This window comes from Prorops nasuta, unplaced genomic scaffold (assembly GCF_024137725.1).
Source record: "Prorops nasuta isolate Cenicafe-Biocafe unplaced genomic scaffold, Cenicafe_Pnas_1.2 PNAS00013, whole genome shotgun sequence".
Taxonomy (NCBI): Eukaryota; Metazoa; Arthropoda; class Insecta; order Hymenoptera; family Bethylidae; genus Prorops; species Prorops nasuta.
In genome coordinates this window covers 5,331,984-5,350,390 of record NW_027116810.1, presented here as the reverse complement: position 1 = coordinate 5,350,390, position 18,407 = coordinate 5,331,984, and positions in this window count along the sequence as shown.

Below are 18,407 nucleotides of genomic sequence, written 5' to 3'. Positions count from 1 at the left end.
CAGAGTTTCCATCTTTGGATGCGGTTGGTGGGGTCGGTTGCCTTGCTGAGCCAGACGAGAGGTTGATGGTCGGTGATGAGCGTGAGTTTTCTTCCGTACACGTAATGACGGAATTGCTTGATAGCATATACAGCAGCCAGTCCTTCTTTCTCAGAAGTAGAATATCGAGTTTCCGGGTCGGTAAGCGTACGAGAGGCGTAGGCTATGGGTCGATCGTGTCCAAGCTTTCCTTGGCTGAGGATGGCTCCTATGGCAAATTCCGAAGCGTCGCAGGTGATGATGAACGGGATCTGGAAGTCTGGATAGGCCAGAACTGGAGCTTCGCACAGGCAGGCTCGTAAGTCTTCAAAGCTAGCTTGGGCTTCCTCGTTCCAAGTAAAGGTGATACCTTTCTTGAGCAGTTGAGTCAGGGGTTTGGCTCTTTGAGCAAAATTTGGAATAAAACGTCGGTAATAACCGGCTAATCCTAAGAATTGTTTGATGTTCTTGGGGTTGGTAGGTACTGGAAATTTTCGTACAGCCTCCACCTTAGAGGGAAGGGGCTGGACGCCATTCGGGTTGATAAGGTGACCTAAATAAGTGAGTTGTTGTCTTAGGAAGGCACACTTTTCCGATTGTAGCTTGAGACCGTATTGTCGAATTCTGCTGAATAAGCGCTTGCATTTTTCGATGTGTTCAGGGAGTGTGGCAGAAAATACAATAATATCGTCAAGATATACAAAAAGTTCTTGTCCTTGGAGTCCTTGTAAGACTCGATCCATAAGGCGCTGGAAGGTAGCAGGGGCATTCTTGAGTCCAAAGGGCATCCGGGTATACTCGTAATGTCCGAAGGGAGTAGAGAATGCTGTTTTATGCCTATCCTTAGGATGGAGGTGAATTTGGTGGAATCCACTGGCCAAGTCGAAAATAGAAAAATACTTAGATCCTCCTAGTTTGTCCAGGATGTCCACTATGATAGGTAGAGGGTAGGAATCTCCTACGGTTTGTTCGTTTAATCGACGGAAATCGGTAACTAGGCGCCACCGTTTCTTTCCTTGAGAGTCGGGCGCCTTTGGTACTATCCATAGAGGAGAATTGTAGGGCGACGAGGAAGGGACTACTATGCCATTCTCTAAAAGTACATTGACCTGGCTCTGTACTTCGGAATGTAGTGTTTCTTCAATTCGGTACTGTCGGATCTTGAAAGCGGCTCCTCCGGGGGTATAGATTTAATGGTAAAGATCGGCCTTGTTCTCCGTGTCGGGTCGATCTCCCGTCAAATAGAATATGTCAGAATACTCATGAATTAGTGACTTAATCACGGTTTGAGCTTCTGGATCTTCCGGAGGGGTTTTGAGGAACAGTGCTTCTAAGGCTATAGTTCTTTCCTGCGGTTTTAAAGGTTCAATTCCGTGGGTATCGTCTTCGTAGGGCAACTCTCGTCTAGGGTCTTCGCCTAGGTAGGGAAGAGTGATTGGAGCGTCTTCCTCCGGAGGTGATGTTGCCGGCGAGCTTATGGTAACATTAAGGGACTGAGGAGGGTGATGAGAGGCGTTGGCCTTAGTACACCCTTCTCTGATACTTAGGAGCTCGTCACTATTTTTGAATGGTAGAGGCCTCACTGGTTTACTAGAGGTAACCAGGGACCGATGTAACAAGGATATCTGTGCCTCGGTTTGGTTGAGGAAGGGCATCCCCAAAACTCCGGTGTAAGGGATGTCGAAGTCTTCTATGACTTGGAATCGATGAGGTTCCTCATCGATAGTAAGGGTTACCGATCCTACTACTTCCAGTTGTCCTCTGAGACCTCGGAGGGCCGGGAAGTCGGGGTATTCGAGGCCAATATCTTCTCGAAGGGCATTATACACTATGATGTTAATGTGGGAGCCTGTATCCACCAAAAATTCTCCGTCCAAGTAGCTCAGTTGGGGTACTTTGTTGAGTACTAAGGTCGCGTGAGGCGAATAGCTCAAAATGGCGGGTACAGGTGGCGGGTTTTTACTCTTTTTCTCGGGTGGAGTTAAAATTTGAACGGACGCGGTTTCTATGATGGGTTCGTCGACGCGTCGTCCGGGCGAACCTGATCGTAGTTTAAATCACCGGTCTCTTCGACAGCCTCTATTACTGCAGTTGTGGGAACATGGGCATTGGAAGGATAGGCAGGTAAAGCTCTACAGCTGGATGCTCTATGCCCAATCCTTCGACACCGTCCACAGGTGAGCTCTGGATCGTAGGGTTCTGACTGTGGAGGTCTAGGGGGTCGAGACCGATAGTGTTGATCGGAAGGAGGTGGATAACCATTAGGTCCGGGTGCAGGAGGAGGTTGAGGATAGCGAGGGTAAGGAGAGTATTGGGAAGGATGAGGGGAAGGATATGATGAATAGTACGGGGAAGGTTGATAGGCACTTGGATTCTGGGAATAAGGAGAATAATTGGAGTGATCGAAGGCTTCTCTTCTCTCTATACCGAACTCCCGTAAGCGCGCGTAGTCGCAAGCCTCTTGTAGATTGCGGGGGTTTCTGGAATACACGGGGGTGTAATATTCGGGAGCTAGTCCATCCATGAATACTTCCAGAAACTCCCGATCGTTGGGCTCCTGTATCAAATCGAGAGATTCTGACCCGTATTTATTTTCATAGGCGGCATCGAGGTCAGCTTTTAGGCGTTCAGCTCGGTCTATATACGAACCTAAGGCTTCGTTCGGGCGCATAGCTAATTTTCCACATTGCGTGACTAAATCTATGAAAGTCCGGGGAGGTTGAAATTTTCGTCGTAAGTGAGTGATCAAGTCCTTGATGGTAGGGAACCGTTTACCAGTAACGCTCACACGAGCAGAACCGATCAACTTGGCCAATACCAAGGGAACAAATTCCAAACGTACGGCGTCAGACAGGGTAGAGTAAATATTTTCTAAATTTTCTATAAAAGGTCCCAGATCGTCTCGGGAGCCATTGTAAGATGGTACTGTTTGGAGTTGGATTAATACCTCTCCGCGGGGAGAGCATATTCCGTTGGAAACATTTAAATAACCGGACGTATTTCCACGGTGGCTACCGTTAGCGGGTGGAAGAGGTGGAGGTCCGGGTGGTGATCGTGTAGGGGTGAAAGGCATTTTATATCGGAAGTTAGTAGAAAATTTTGAATAAAACTGTGTCAAACAAGCTGTTCACACCCTGAGGAAATTCTATAGAAACGGAATTTCTTGCAAGATCCCACCGCTGTCACCAGATTTGTTACGTACTGGGTAGTCGTGGCCGCCTATCGGTCGTGTTTCGCGCTGACTAGACACTACAGTCTGGGTCAGTAGAAACGCCGATTGAGCTTTGCGACTCACAGTACAATGAACTAAAGTATTACACTCCGAGCGGTAAGAATGTAATGAATTGGCAGGATTCGGGGTGAATGATAGTGTGTATAAACACACGTTGGAACAGCAGATTTGACACAAATCTATATATTTTCAGATATTACAAATGTACTTACAGTAAACACTAAATATGCTGTATCAGCATTTGCAGGATTATTTATTGTTCGTCACAACTATTGGAGAGACTAGACCCTCCTATGGTTGTGGATTACTCGCACTTAAATAATTATAATCAGTTCGTAGCAGTGGTTGTTATCTTTCAGAACGGTACGTGTTAGGCACGACTGAAAGATACACACTCGCGATGATTTCTACACGACTTGTTTCGGATTGAATTATACTAGACTTAACTACCAGTACACGGCGACTGGGCAAGAGATTTTAGTTAGAATACGGTGGAGTACTCTGCTCCCGTGGAACGAACACTAGAGTTACGACCTTGGAACGCGGAAGATGCGGCAGCGGCTAAGCTTGCACAGAATAAGACTCGACTTGAGGGTCGCGGAACTCGCATATATGTAGGAGGCTTAATAGGTCATGTGTCGTCAGTAGCGCCATGATCTTTCGACACATGACGACCAAAAAGTCTCCACATCCACGGCCGACGCCCAAGGTTTGACGCATTTCCGGAAAAGAATTCCGGGTGTCAGCAATGTGCAATACTACCGGTATTGCACACGGACGTGTGCGATCTACTTTGGTTCGGCGAGGTGGCTGACCCCTACGTTACAATGGTAATAGATTATCGCGCATTAAACGAAAAAACCGTAGCTGACCGCTACCCCCTACCCAACATCACTGAAATTCTAGATCAACTCGGTGACGCGAAATATTTCACTATCTTAGATCTAGCCTCGGGTTTCCACCAAATTAAAATGGACGATAGGGATGCTCATAAAAAAGCTTTTTCGACGTTACGGCCACTACCAGTTCAAACGTATGCCGTTCGGTCTAAAGAATGCCCCTGCCACCTTTCAACGGGTCATGGATTCGGTGCTAGCCGGCCTGCAGGGGAACGGGCTATTCGTCTACATGGACGATATTGTCATATACGCTAAATCCTTGGAAGAGCATAACGTAAAATTTGAAAGGCTAATGAAATGGCTAGGGGAGGCAAACTTAAAACTACAACCCGAAAAGTGCAAATTCTTGAGGAAAGAAGTAGCGTACTTAGGACACATCATTAACCAAGACGGGGTACGTGCCGACCCGAAAAGGTCGAAGCTCTTCAAAAATTCCCGTTACCAAAAAACGCGAAGAATATAAAACAATTCCTGGGTCTAGTAGGGTACTACCGTCGATTTATACCCAATTTTTCTAAAATAGCTAAGCCCCTGACCGACTTGTTGCAAAAGACAAAACCTTTTATTTGGACCCCACTACAACAAAAAGCTTTTGAAACTCTACGTGAGTCACTGTGTACCGACCCCATACTCCAATACCCGGACTTCGATAAACCTTTTATTATTACAACCGACGCTTCGGGGTACGCGATCGGAGCCGTGCTAAGTCAAGGGGAACCGGGAAAGGATTTACCAGTAGCATATGCCTCGCGAGTACTAAACAAGTTAGAGATAAAATACTCTACCATCGAAAAGGAATGCCTAGCCATCTGTTACGCGGTTGCCACTTTCCGACACTACATCTATGGACGAAGGTTCACCGTTGCAACCGATCATAAACCCCTCGTCTGGCTAAAGAACGCTAAAGACAAATCGTCCCGTCTGTGGAATTGGTGGTTAAAAATTTCCGACTTCGACTTCGACATTAAACATAAGCCGGGCAAAATCAACGACAATGCCGACGCCCTATCTAGAAACCCTCCGCCGACGAACATTGTAAATCACGCCGAAAGGGAAGAAGCATGTTTTTTACAACGGGGTCTTATACGACCCGGACGCCGGGCGTAACGACCAATACCTGGATGACAAAGACGGGACGTGCTCTGACCTGGAAGACAAAACAATTGACGTTCTGTATCTAGACCCAAACGATAACACACCGACGTTCATTCCCGACGCTCCCGGCGGGCCTGTCATTGCCACCGACGATGGGCATCGGGCGGATATACCCCTCTCGCCCCTACTAATAGAATCACGAGATTGCCTGTTGCATCGGAACGATAATATGGTCATATTCATCGACTGCAGCGGCAACCCACATGATAAAGGGGCTACCGAATTAAAGATTGCTAATGCCCTACCCTCTTATCAAGCTCTTAGTTTATGCGAGGCGCATATTGTTTATCAAAACAATAAAATCCTCGTGTCGCTTCCCGTCAAGACTCACACTGCTGATAAGATCACCGCCGACAATTTACGACTCGCACTGTTATCACTATTAGAGGTCCATAGAACCTTCCGCCCCAAAACAATTTGTATCGCCAAAACCGCCTCAATTGACGACGTGCCATGGAAGCATGTAACTAACCTTATCACTACTTTATTCGACGAGCAGGGCCTGCTCTTCGTTGTATGCAAACAATTAATACAAACTCCCGACGTAGCGTCACGCAAAGAGCTAATCACCGAATACCACGAGTCCAGCATAGGGGGACACAAAGGGGTGGGAAAAACTTATTCACGACTAAGGCAACACTACTACTGGAAATCGATGAAATGCGATATCCAAACCTTCATCCAAAATTGCCGTGGATGTCAGTTAAGGAAACTCGTAAGGACCAAAACCAAACAACCTATGATATTAACGGATACCCCGGGGGCCGCCTTCGACAAAGTCGCGTTAGATATAGTTGGTCCGCTACCTGTGACCCCGCGTGGCCATAAATATATCTTGACCATGCAGGACCTACTAACTAAGTACGTGGTCGCTACGCCTATTCAAGTAGCTAATAGCATTGAGATTGCCCAGGGCGTCCTCAAGCGCTTGATATGCGTGTTCGGCGCCCCGAAGGCCCTCTTGACCGACCAAGGATCCAATTTCTTGTCCAGCGTCATGCGGAACCTCGCGCGAAAATTTAACATTCAGCAATTTAAGACCACCGCGTACCATCCGCAGTCGAACGGATCCCTTGAAAGATCACACCACGTACTTGTCGAATATTTAAAGGCTTACACGAACTCTAGCTATAACGACTGGGACGAGTGGTTGGAACTGGCTTCGTTTTCTTATAACACTAGCCTGCATGAGAGCACCCAATTCTCACCCTACGAACTTATCTTTGGGCGATTGGCCCGACAACCAGCTTCCAACCCTCCTCTGGAGGAGTCTAACGAGATCACCTATACCGACTACATTATCGACTTATATAACAAAATCTACGACGTCCAAGCGTTAGCCAGAGGGAATCTAATTCGTTCAAAGGAAAGAAACAAGGAATACTACGACAGGAGAATCAACCGAGTCTCTTTTCAAGAGGGTGATCTGGTTTACATTCTGAAGGAACCCAGGGCGGGGAAATTCGCGAACTAATACGAGGGTCCTTACTTAATTCTAGAAGTAACTACTAACAATAATCTTAAGATCCGCTACAAAACTAAAACGCGCATTGTGCATGCTAACAAAGCTAAACTATGTAAGGCAACCCCTGAATTTCAGGACCCAGCATGTACTACGCCTACTTCTGCGCCTTAGTTATAATGTATATCCGCGGTGCCGTGGGATTGCTCGGGTACGATTGTCGTGGACCGCACCTTAACGTGACAACAATTAGCCTGCTCGACGTGGACGACTGCAATATCAAGACCGTCCATACAGAAACCACACCGACTTTCGTCCAAATTCTCCAAGTAGCCGACTTCCAGCCGATAGAGATAATCCAATGCCTAGTGCATTATTCGCGAACGGTGTATCACTGTGGAATGCACTCGCACATATCTGCAGTGCACAACGGCTATGCTACATATATCAAAGAAGTCAACGAGAAACAATGTAGACTAATGCATGACACCGGGATTTACCGCTTCAATGACCACATCGCCCTCGGAGAACTGAAATCTAACTCCACCACATCCCAATCATTCACCACCGCTGGGAAGATAAGCACCGATGGCACCTGCTCTGTCGAATACTACGCGGATACTTATGGGTCATGGGATAACGTAGTTGTTCAAGGATCCCTCGAAATCACCCTGAAGTCCGGAGTAAGTATCCTACAAACTCCTACCGGGAAAATAAACCTCCCTTCAGGAACCGTATGCAACGTCGGGGAACTGGAGTGTGTGGACTTCCAAGACGGATACACGTTCTGGAGACTGGCTCCATCCTCCCAATGCGATTTCAGCGGGTACGACATCCTCTACGAGGGAGTCGCTCAGAAGACGCGGGAGCCTGATTCGCCTAACTCTCCCGAGGTCTTCTCGGTGATTAGCAATGACGTCACTTTTGCCCTGACACGCACCAACAGCATCAGGATCTGCGGATACGAGCTCTACCGAACCGAACATCCAAAGCTCTTCATCCTCGAGACGCAACCCGGCAACACGTTCGCTCGAAAACGGGACCTTTCCGTCGAAAACATGGACCTATTCACCTACATAAATTCCAAGTTTGTATACGTCGAAAGGCATATCAGGAATCAGGTCAGCTCCCTCTACGTAGACATCATGCGGCACCAATGCGACGTCGAAAGACAGATGCTGGAAATAGCCCTATCCACCGCCATCGCAAATCCTTTAGAATTTGCATATGCCCTGATGAAAGGACCTGGATACACCGCCGACCCCGCCGGAGAAGTTATATACATAATAAAATGCACACCCGTTAGAGTACAGATACGCGAGACCAAGGACTATTATCTCGAGCTACCGGTCACCCATCTGAATACCTCCTACTTTGTCGCCCCAAGGTCGAGAATACTGAAGAAACACGGCACGCGCCGCGACTGCTCGAGCGTGCTGCCGACGAGACATTTAACCGAGCATGGATGGATAAGGCTACTGCCCCGTGCTTTAGATGCCGTCCCACCAGAGAAGCTGCGTCCAAAGACCTTACTTACGTGGAAATACCTCTCTCCTGGCAACCTCGCAACTTCGGGAATCTACAATCAGAACGACATTGACAAATTAAGGGACCACCTGATGTTCCCTGCTGAACGTATGGCCCTGACGAATAATGTGGTAAGGAGTTTCTCCGGGAAGGCATCCCTCGAGAACGGCGTCTCTGTGCAAAATTTGCTCGATGACGAAGCCATCGAGAAAATCACCATGTCCTCTCTACACACTATCTGGACGTGGATCACCACCTTCGAAACTACTAGCGCTGGCCTACTGGGAGTATACATCATCTGCTGGCTAATCAAAACCACCTGCGATACCCTATTGCACGGATATGCTCTACATTCTGCGTACGGATGCGGATTACAAATCCTGGGAGCCTGCTGGACCTCGTTAACTAGCATATTACTGCACCGAGCAAAACGAAACCGTGGAAGCACCGTCCAAACCGAAGAATATCCCGCTGAAACCCTAGGAAGGGAGGACCTGATCGCCCGCAAGGAAGATAATTTTTCGGTGCCACGCAATCAAACCACCGGCGCCCCGACTACCCGAAATGCCGCCTATTTAGAATTGCTACATGAAACCAAGGGACAGGAAGACTATGGTGTGAAGAATTCCTAATTCTTCGTCACAAAGAAATTTCGCTTCTCGTAAATTTCTTTAAATTCTGGGGGGGGGGGGGAGGTGTAACGTCCAGGCCTTAGCCACTGAGACGATACCCCACGGCGTATCACCGAACTTCCTTTCCCCTGGTTGCTTGTCCATATAATAAGTTAATTATAAGCTTTGCAGCGCCACCTCTGTACAGAACCCGCCAACCGCTTACCGACGCTTCGCATTCCAAATAGGACTCTGCTCTACCTACATTTTACCTTCCAGAGGCATAATGTATCCATTCGTGGAAACCCGCTCCATCCGAGGGACGCAACCCCTCTACTTCGTTCGGGGTGTTGTGGTTCAATCGCTGATTCACGACAAACTCGAAATTCTTTTTGTACAATAAAGTTTATTGACGTTTGATTTACAATGTTTCCTTTTATACAAATTGATAACCAGAGCTATGAGCTAGATAATTATAGTTTTTAAGAGACAAAGGATTGCCTGGTTAAGGTTAAGAAATAAGAGGACTGAAGGTCCTAGGAGACTCGACTTGTTCCTTCTAGCTTTTGACTCGAACTGATCTTTGGGGCTGCACGTTTGGGGCTCCTACCCTCAAAGTGCAGCGTCAAACATTACCTTATATGGTAACATTTGCGGGTCCCAATGGTCAAATGCGTCATTGTTCTAGAACATTCGACTGCCGTCGAAGTGCATTTTGCCACGTGTCGGGACTTAGCCTTGGCGACTGTGTGAACGAGCTGCGTCTGGCGCTTCGTATTACATTTAGGAATTTGTCGCTTTTAGGAGTATCTCTCCTTTACAATGAGGCTATTGGTATTTTAATATAATCATGATAGATTTAGAGTTATTAATTATATCTTTAAATGATAATAATATTAATAATACTAATTATATAGTGCTTATAATAGCAATGAGTTATGTATGTTTATTCTATGTACATAACACCCCTCCCCCCCTGGAAAAAGAGGGTAGGTGGTTAATAATCGGGTTCGTATTGAATGTTTGCCGCTTGCTCAGGTGTGACGATAATCATGTGCGTCGGGACAACGTCGTCTGTTGCTGGGGCGGCGACGTCATCTGTTACGATGGCATTGGATGCCAATGCCTGTATTGACCTGAGTCTTGGCTTAGGTTTTGGTCTTCTGTGAAGATATCGCCAGATTATGTAGATGGTTAATCCTATGATGATTAGCGTTGTAGTAGAATATGAGATGGCCATATGTTGATAGGTGTGGTGTTGTCCTAGGTCTTCGTTCTGTACATCCTTTTTCAGCTGTTTTAGCTGGATGCTGAGCGTGTTGAGGTCGTTGACCTTGTTCAAGATGTTATGCAGCCTGGGAATTTTGGTTGTGTTGATTGCTGCTACGTAGTTTTCAGGATCTATGGCTCTCAAAGAGAAATTATAGTGCGGGATATAGTTCTTATGTTTGTTGGGCTTGGAGGTTTGTACGGGTTCCAAAACAAAATCAGTAGCTGTTAGGATACAATTTTTATATAAATTAATTACTCCGGAGCCCATTAATTCTATATTATAAGTAGGTTTTTGTTTGCAGATTACTTCTACAATTTCTAATCGCGGTGTGGAGTATATCCACGAGGCTTGGTTTTTCATGGGAATTAGCATCGGTTGCACTAAATGTATAAGTTTATGCTCGCACGTATTTATATCTATGTATTTTAAGTATAATGCAATTTCGCATGGATTAATTGTCTTTATTTTGTTGGATGGTTTATCCGTCGGGCAGAAATAATTATCTTTTATCGTGTAACATTTTCGTAGTTCGTCTTCGGTATATTCTGTGTATCGCTCAGCGATGCTATCTATCGCTATGTAATCTTTTCTTAAATCTATTATGGAGTGTAATGTTGTAGAATTCTGAATAGGGATTGGGATTGGATATATTTGTAAAAGATCGAATTCTTTGGGTGTTATTAGAGGTATATGGAGTACTACAATTAGTTTGTTTGTTTTGGTATAAATTGTGGGTTGCATTAGTTTGGAAATTAAATGGATGTTTAGTGTTTCTAATGGAAAAGGGAATTGCGTGCCAGGAGGGATGTGAGGAATCGCATCTTTAAGGTATTCGATAATTTTTGTGTATCGAATAATGTTCGGGTTTATTATTCCTTGGCTCGCCATTATCACGAAATTTAATAAGTGATCTGTGTCTATCATTAATTCTTCGGATGTAAGATTAATGTTATATAGAGCTTCTCGCTCGTCCGCTTGGGCTTCTAGATCACGTGCTGCTTTCATCAGCATTTTTTCGTTCGCATCTATTTTTTGTATCGTGTTATTATAAGTTTCTATGGTTTGGTCGATAATTTGTATTTGTTTTAGGAGTGCTAATCTGTTGGTTTCTACTGTTTGATCTAAATTTTGTAGATGTTTATTTATTTCTTCTTCGTCGTTACTGTCCATTATTCCGAATAAAATTTTTCCGATTGACCCTACTCCGTTTGCTAGTCCTCGTCTGTTTCTCTCTTGATGTAGCGTTACTTCATCTATTTCGTCTAGGATTTTTTCGGCTGTCTCTAATTTGTAGACGGTATCAATGACGGAGTGTTTACAGATTTTTTTTCCTTCTTGTGTGGAGCAAAGGGCGTGGTCGTATAGGAATTTGTTTAGTTGCGCGAGTCTTTGGCGGTATTCTACTATGTCGGTAGTTATCACTAATTTCCATTTCTCTTTATAAAAATTGACCGTGCCGAATTTTTCATAGAATAGTCCCGGTTGACCTTTGATGGGAATATTTTGGACTTGCTGGGAGCTTCTGTGGATCGTTATGACCATAAGGGTCAGCATGCACCTATAATAAAGGGTATGTTTGGTTAATTTTGGAATTTTAATATGTAAAATTTGAACAAGTTTTATTTCTACATGGGAGTTATTTTAGTCGGTCGCGAAGGTGCGTCTAGTTCGTAGACATTGGGTCAGCGTTTTTGCGTGAATTTGCGTGAAGTGGGGAATGCACTATATATTAGCGGTTTCCGTACGGGGAATTTCATTTCGTCTTGATTTGACCGAAAAAGTTTTAAAGTTTCTTTGCGTTCATTGTGCTATGGCTGTCCAAGTTTACAAACGGAGGGACATGTATGACCGTGGAGAGATTGACGGCCAGGGGCGTCGTCTTTTCCTCAAGTTCGACAATGGTGAGTATCCTTATATTTTCGTTTTCTCTCCTTTTTTGTTTTAATTAGTTTTGATTTCGTAGTTTCTATCCCCCTTTTTTTTTTTATTTAGTCGTAATTTTCAACGTGGGTGCAGTTCAGTTCAGGAGGATGTGCCGGAAGTCTGACCGCATCCACAATGACCAGGAGTGGGACTACGACTGCCTTGAGGACTGTTTTTGGGTCGTTTTCGACCTGTTCGGGATAAGGTGGCTCCAGTACACCGGGGTGGAGCCCTACCGTGGCTGGGGGTACCCCAACCAGCAGGTCGAGGGGTGGACGGGCCCACCCTTGGAGGAAAAGGACGTCCTCAAATACCATGGCTTAATTTAGCCGGAAAAAAAAATTTTTTTTTTTTTTTTATTATTATATATATAAAAATAAGAACAATTATATTTATGTTCCTAAAACTCGTAATAATTGTAAGAGGAGGTGAGGAGATTGTAGAAACCTTTTCCCCTTCTTTGTGAATAAATTTCAATATTTTTAAAATGTATCCATTTGATTTCTAGTCTTAGTACCTTTTCCTATTAGTTAAGTTTTTAGGGACAGTAAGGTAAAAAGGAAAGGAAGGTAAAAAAAATAATAAAAATTCTAATAATAATATGAAAGGGAAAAATTATGTAGATACCGTAGAAATTAAAAATAGTTTTTTTTTTTTTTTTATTGAGCTTAACTTATTAGTTATAATGAAAGTATTTAGGAATTGATTTTGATATTTTTTTTATAAAAACTATTAGTATAGTTAGATAGTTCTAGTGGTAGTGATTTATAGTAATTGGTAGTTGTAAGATAGTATTATAGTAGGAAGTAGATTAGGTTGATGGGGAAAAGTGTGAAGAGAGAATGGTATGTGTGGGTGGTCGAGTCGGTAACTACACGTGATAAGGCTTTAGCCTATTGACGTGGGTTACGATTTTCTTTTTACCCACTGCTAACTCATAATTTAGCTCGCTTAGTTTTGCGGTTATGGTATAGGGACCGTCGTATAGGGGTTCCAGTTTCTTTGGTCTTCCAGCGCGAATCATTTCTCGCTTTAACAATACTTGGTCTCCTACTTCGTAATTTTATTCTTGAGTATTGTGTTCATAATAGATCTTCGATTTTTCCTTTTCCCGTATTAATTGGTCTTTCATGACGTTACCTGTTGAGCGAATTCTTTCGCGAAGCTCGTTATAATAATCTTCAAATGTATATGTAGGTTGCGGCGGATATTTGAGCGTGGTTGGTAACTCAACCTCGCGCCCGAATAGTAGTGAAAAAGGCGTTCGGCCTGTAGCTGTGTGTGGCGTAGTGTTATAGGTGAACATGGCGTAGGGTAACCATTCGTCCCAGTTGTCTAAATCTTCGTTGACAAAGTTTTTTAAGTACGACGCCAATGTTCGGTGCGACCTTTCTAGCGCACCATTCGACTGTGGGTGGTATGCCGTGGTCTGTATTTTGTCAATTTTTAATAGCTTACAGACGTCCTTAAAGAGGTTACTTAGAAAGTTAGTGCCCTGGTCAGTTAAAACCTTTTGGGGTAGCCCGTAAGAAAAAATGATCCTTTCAACGAATAGTCGTGCCACAGTAGAGGCTGACTGGTCTTGAATTGGTAGGGCTATGCTGTACCTTGTGAAAAGGTCTTGGAAGGTTAAGGCATACTTATTTCCTTGTTTGGTCGCAGGGTATGGTCCTATTATATCTAGGGCGACCTTTTCGAAGGGTTCTACTGGCGTGTCTGTTATCTGCATTGGTGCACGTTTCACGTTGCCTGTTTTATTGCGCTGGCACTTGTCACATTTTTTTATGTATTCTTCAATGTCCTTTTTCATATTTGGCCAAACGTGTCTAATTTTAATTCTCTGCAGGGTTCTATTTACGCCTTCATGTCCTCCGAAGGGAGTATCGTGATACTCGTAAAGGATTTGGTTTATCATTGCGGGAGTATAGGTTGATGGCTTCTCATCAGCTGTTTTTTCCTCGGCGTCGGAGTTAGCTGAGGTTGCATCTTCGTTTGAGTCGGTTGGCCTTGGGGCGGCTTGCCGTGCTCTTGAGCGCGTGGTCACGTATATACGACTTAGCGCATCTGCGTTTGTATTCTGAGTACCTGGTTTGTATCTAATTTCGTAATTGTACTCGGCTAACTTTAATCTCCAACGCATCAATCTGGAGCCTGGGTTTTCTACATTGAAAAGCCAAGTAAGTGGTTGATGATCGGTGATGATGGTAAATCTAGTACCATATAAGTAAGGTCGAAAATTTTGTACAGCCCAAACTATAGCTGCTAATTCTTTTTCCGTGGTGCTGTAGTTTACTTCGGCCTTGTTAAGCGTTCTGCTGGCGTAAGCAACGGGGAGGTCTTTGCCTACCTCGCCTTGCGATAACACGGCTCCTATTGCTTTATTGGAGGCGTCCGTGGTCAGAATGAAAGGAAGATGAAAGTCTGGATACTGTAAAAGTGGTGCAGTAGTCAATCTTTCCTTTAGATTTTCAAATGATGATTGTTCTAGGGAGGTCCAGTTGAACTTCACTCCTTTCTTTAATAGGTTCGTCATGGGTTTCGACAGGTCAGCAAAATGGTCAATGAACCTTCGGTAATAGCCTGCTAGGCCTAAAAAGGATTGTACGTCCTTTACGCTCTTGGGTGCTGGAAAATTTTTTACAGCTTCTATTTTAGTTGGGTCTGGAGAGATGCCTTTGTCCGTAATTATATGACCCAGGTAGCAAGTTTCTTTGCAAAGGAAACGGCATTTTTCCGGTTGCAGCTTTAGAGTATTTTCACGCAGTCGAATGAATACTTGTTTCAGTCTTTTGTTGTGCTCTATTAGAGTAGGGGCGTGAATTACTATGTCGTCAAGGTAAACGAAACATTGGATCCCTTGGAGTCCGGATAATACGGTGTTCATTAAACGTTGAAACGTAGCTGGCGCGTTTTTCAATCCAAAGGGCATGCGGTTGTACTCGTAGTGCCCTAGGGGTGTGGAGAAGGCTGTTTTTTCCTTGTCTTCTTCAGCCATGCCTATCTGGTGAAATCCAGAGGCTAGGTCAAGGGTGGTGAAATATTTCGAGTGGCCTAGTTGGTCCAATATTTCGGTGATGTTTGGCAATGGATAGGCATCACCTATAGTAGCTTCGTTTAGCTTGCGAAAATCTACGACGATGCGCATTTTTATATTTCCTTGTGTACCACGAGCAGTGGCGCGTTCCACTGGCTTCGGCTCGGCCGTACTATTCCGTCAGCTTCTAGCTGAGAAATTTGTTTATCAATTTCCTGTTTATGCTTTTCAGGTAACCTATAGGGTTTTTTAAAGATAGGTTTGGTATTTTCTACCAAAGTAATGGTATGTTTTACCGCTTCAGTGGTGAGGAGTTTGTCACCTTCTAAGTGAAATATATCATTGTATTCCTCACAGAGTTCTGTTAGAGTGCGCAATTCTTCCTGATTTAAATGATTTAGTTCTAATTGAGACTTTAACCGGGCGAGTCGATCGCTGGCGCAGTTATTGACAGCGTATACGGTTATGGGTACAGAGGGGTCGTCGCCCTGAGTCGGTGGACTCGGAATATCTTCTAACACAACTGTAGGCAAGGGTATCTCTAGTTCTTTCTCCGTGATGTTCAAAATGCTGACGCAGCAGGTAGAGTTGGTTGGCCTAGTGGCACAGTTACCTATATACACTCCAGGTAGTATTTGGTGTCCGTTTACAATGCCGTCTTGTTTACTATCTGTTAACGCGGCTACTAATGTTTGGGATCTCGGTTTTAGTGATACCGTGCGTGATACTACTTGTTTCATTGGCCAGGTGTGTCCCAGCATTGTGAAGGACACGTCCTTTTCATAATGGAAACTGTTTCTTTTCCAGAAATCCATACCGATTAGTCCGTCGGCTATTAGCGAAAAGGTGTCTGGTACTATTTGAAATTTATGGGCTATAGTGTATTTTCCGACTTTTACGTGTAGGTAAACTGATCCAAGCGTCTTTACAGGTGTTCCACTTATTCCTGTTAGCGTAATCGGGGTTTTGTCAGCTATCGTTTCCTTGCGCAGGACTTTTATTTTAATTATGGAGACATCGGCTCCAGTATCGAAGAGTAAGGTTGCTGGTCGTATGAATTCAGCGGCTTGTACTTCGATCAGATTTTTTATGGGAGTACATAATACCATATTAGCGGTTAAATTTCCTACAGGTGTTGGTCGATTCAGGTTTTCGTTAATTGGTTGCTCTGAATTATTTGCATTCTGTTGAGCTTCTCTTTCTCGCTTTGCTTTTAATGTGCGGCACTCTTGGACGGTGTGTCCTGGTTTTTTGCAATAATTGCAAGAGGTGGATACTTTGTTAACGGAAGATGAGTGACTCTGAGTCCGTTTTGCGTTGCTAAGTCGCGCGTAGCACTTTTCGGCTACATGTCCTTTCCTATCGCAGCGTTTGCAATGGAGGTGCGAATTATTCCGTTGTCCGGAGGGTCGTTGTTTTTCTTGGTTATCGCGTCTGCCATGGGTCGAGCCCTGTTGAGTTCTGTACTCTTCGTCGGAGCGAGTCAAGGATTCACGATCGATTGCGATAGCAATTGATTCTCTTAGAGTTGCACGCTCGCAAGATGCTACCATAACTTGGAGTTTAAAATTCAATCCTTTTATGAATTGATGTTTCGCTTGTTGCGTTAACAATTCCTCTATGGCTTCGTTTTTAGCCGGGTCATTTGCTGGCGTGATGCATCTTTCTTTCAAACCTGATAATATGTCTTCTAGTCGAGAAGCATAGGATCGTACCGATTCATCTTTTCCTTGTCGGCATCGATTTAAACTATTTTGAAGGGTCGCGGTAGACCGTCGGGGTTTGAATGCTTCTTCTAATTCTCGTATTAGTTGCTCGATATTTTCGATTACTTTGTGCTTAGTTTCGGTATAAGCTTTGCCTCTTAGTATAGTGAATCTAACCTGCCGTAGAAATTCGTCTCTATCTAACGGGTGTAGATTTTGGTTTGCCATAATTATGGAATTCACAAACGGTTCTAGCTCGTCTGGGTCTCCTTTATACTTTGGAATTCTTCCAAGAGTTACGTGTAGGGAAGCATATCCGTGGTGAGGTTCTTCTTCTTCCTCATCGTCTAGATCTGGCGCGTATCGAGGTTTTTCGCATGGAGTCACATACGATGTTCTTTGTGTCGGTCTTGCCGTGGAGGTCCTCGAGGGGAACCTATTAAAATTTTGTCGTAACCTGGAGAGTTCGTCTCTCAGTCTCGCGTTTTCTTCTTCCATTATGCTAATATCGCGGGGCCTTATGCTGTGGTGTAATCTTCTAATTTCAGCATCTATGGCGCTAGGAGGTACGCTTTCGTCAAGTGGAATCGTGTTTGTTGGTGCGTCTTCTATTCTGATAGGGGGACGTTCCGCGGTGTAACTATGGTCTAAATCTGGGGCGTCGTTATTCGCGTTGCCACGGTGAGCCATAGTTAGTCTATTCCGTCTTCGCGTATTTACGTTTCGAAATGGGGTTCCTTCGTCGGTTTCCCTAAGAGTACGCAAAGTTCTATTCCCTAATTGAGAGATGCAACTGTCTATCTCTCGGGAGATTGAAACACGATTTGGTCGAAGTACGCTATGTGTCGCGGGAGTTAGACTGGGTTCAGATTGAGTTCGGTCTAAATTATCGGGATTACGGTACATGGAAAAAATTTAGTACTACGAACGCTATGGGCTCGCGGTTACAATGTTCACAAATAAAATTGCTACTGATATGATTGGTACCGTACTCACCAAAAGCTCATTTTCACTGGTTGGCTGGCTGCAAGTTCTGCTGGTTTCCAGTCGTTGATTTCTTATAGTCGTGAGGTAGTATGCGGGGTGAACCTCGAAGTTGTGGGTTTGTCGCTCCGTTGCTGAGAAAGGCGAAGTTGGCGGATGTCTCGTTGAGTATCGATGATCATCCACGTCGGTTCGTCCTTGTAGAGGTTGGTCGATCGAAGAAATAGAATTTTCTTGATTTTCCTTGGGATGAAGATTTATGTAGGTTTGGTCTTCACCAGTCAACGGATCCCACCGCTGCCACCAGTTTGTTGTGGTTCAATCGCTGATTCACGACAAACTCGAAATTCTTTTTGTACAATAAAGTTTATTGACGTTTGATTTACAATGTTTCCTTTTATACAAATTGATAACCAGAGCTATGAGCTAGATAATTATAGTTTTTAAGAGACAAAGGATTGCCTGGTTAAGGTTAAGAAATAAGAGGACTGAAGGTCCTAGGAGACTCGACTTGTTCCTTCTAGCTTTTGACTCGAACTGATCTTTGGGGCTGCACGTTTGGGGCTCCTACCCTCAAAGTGCA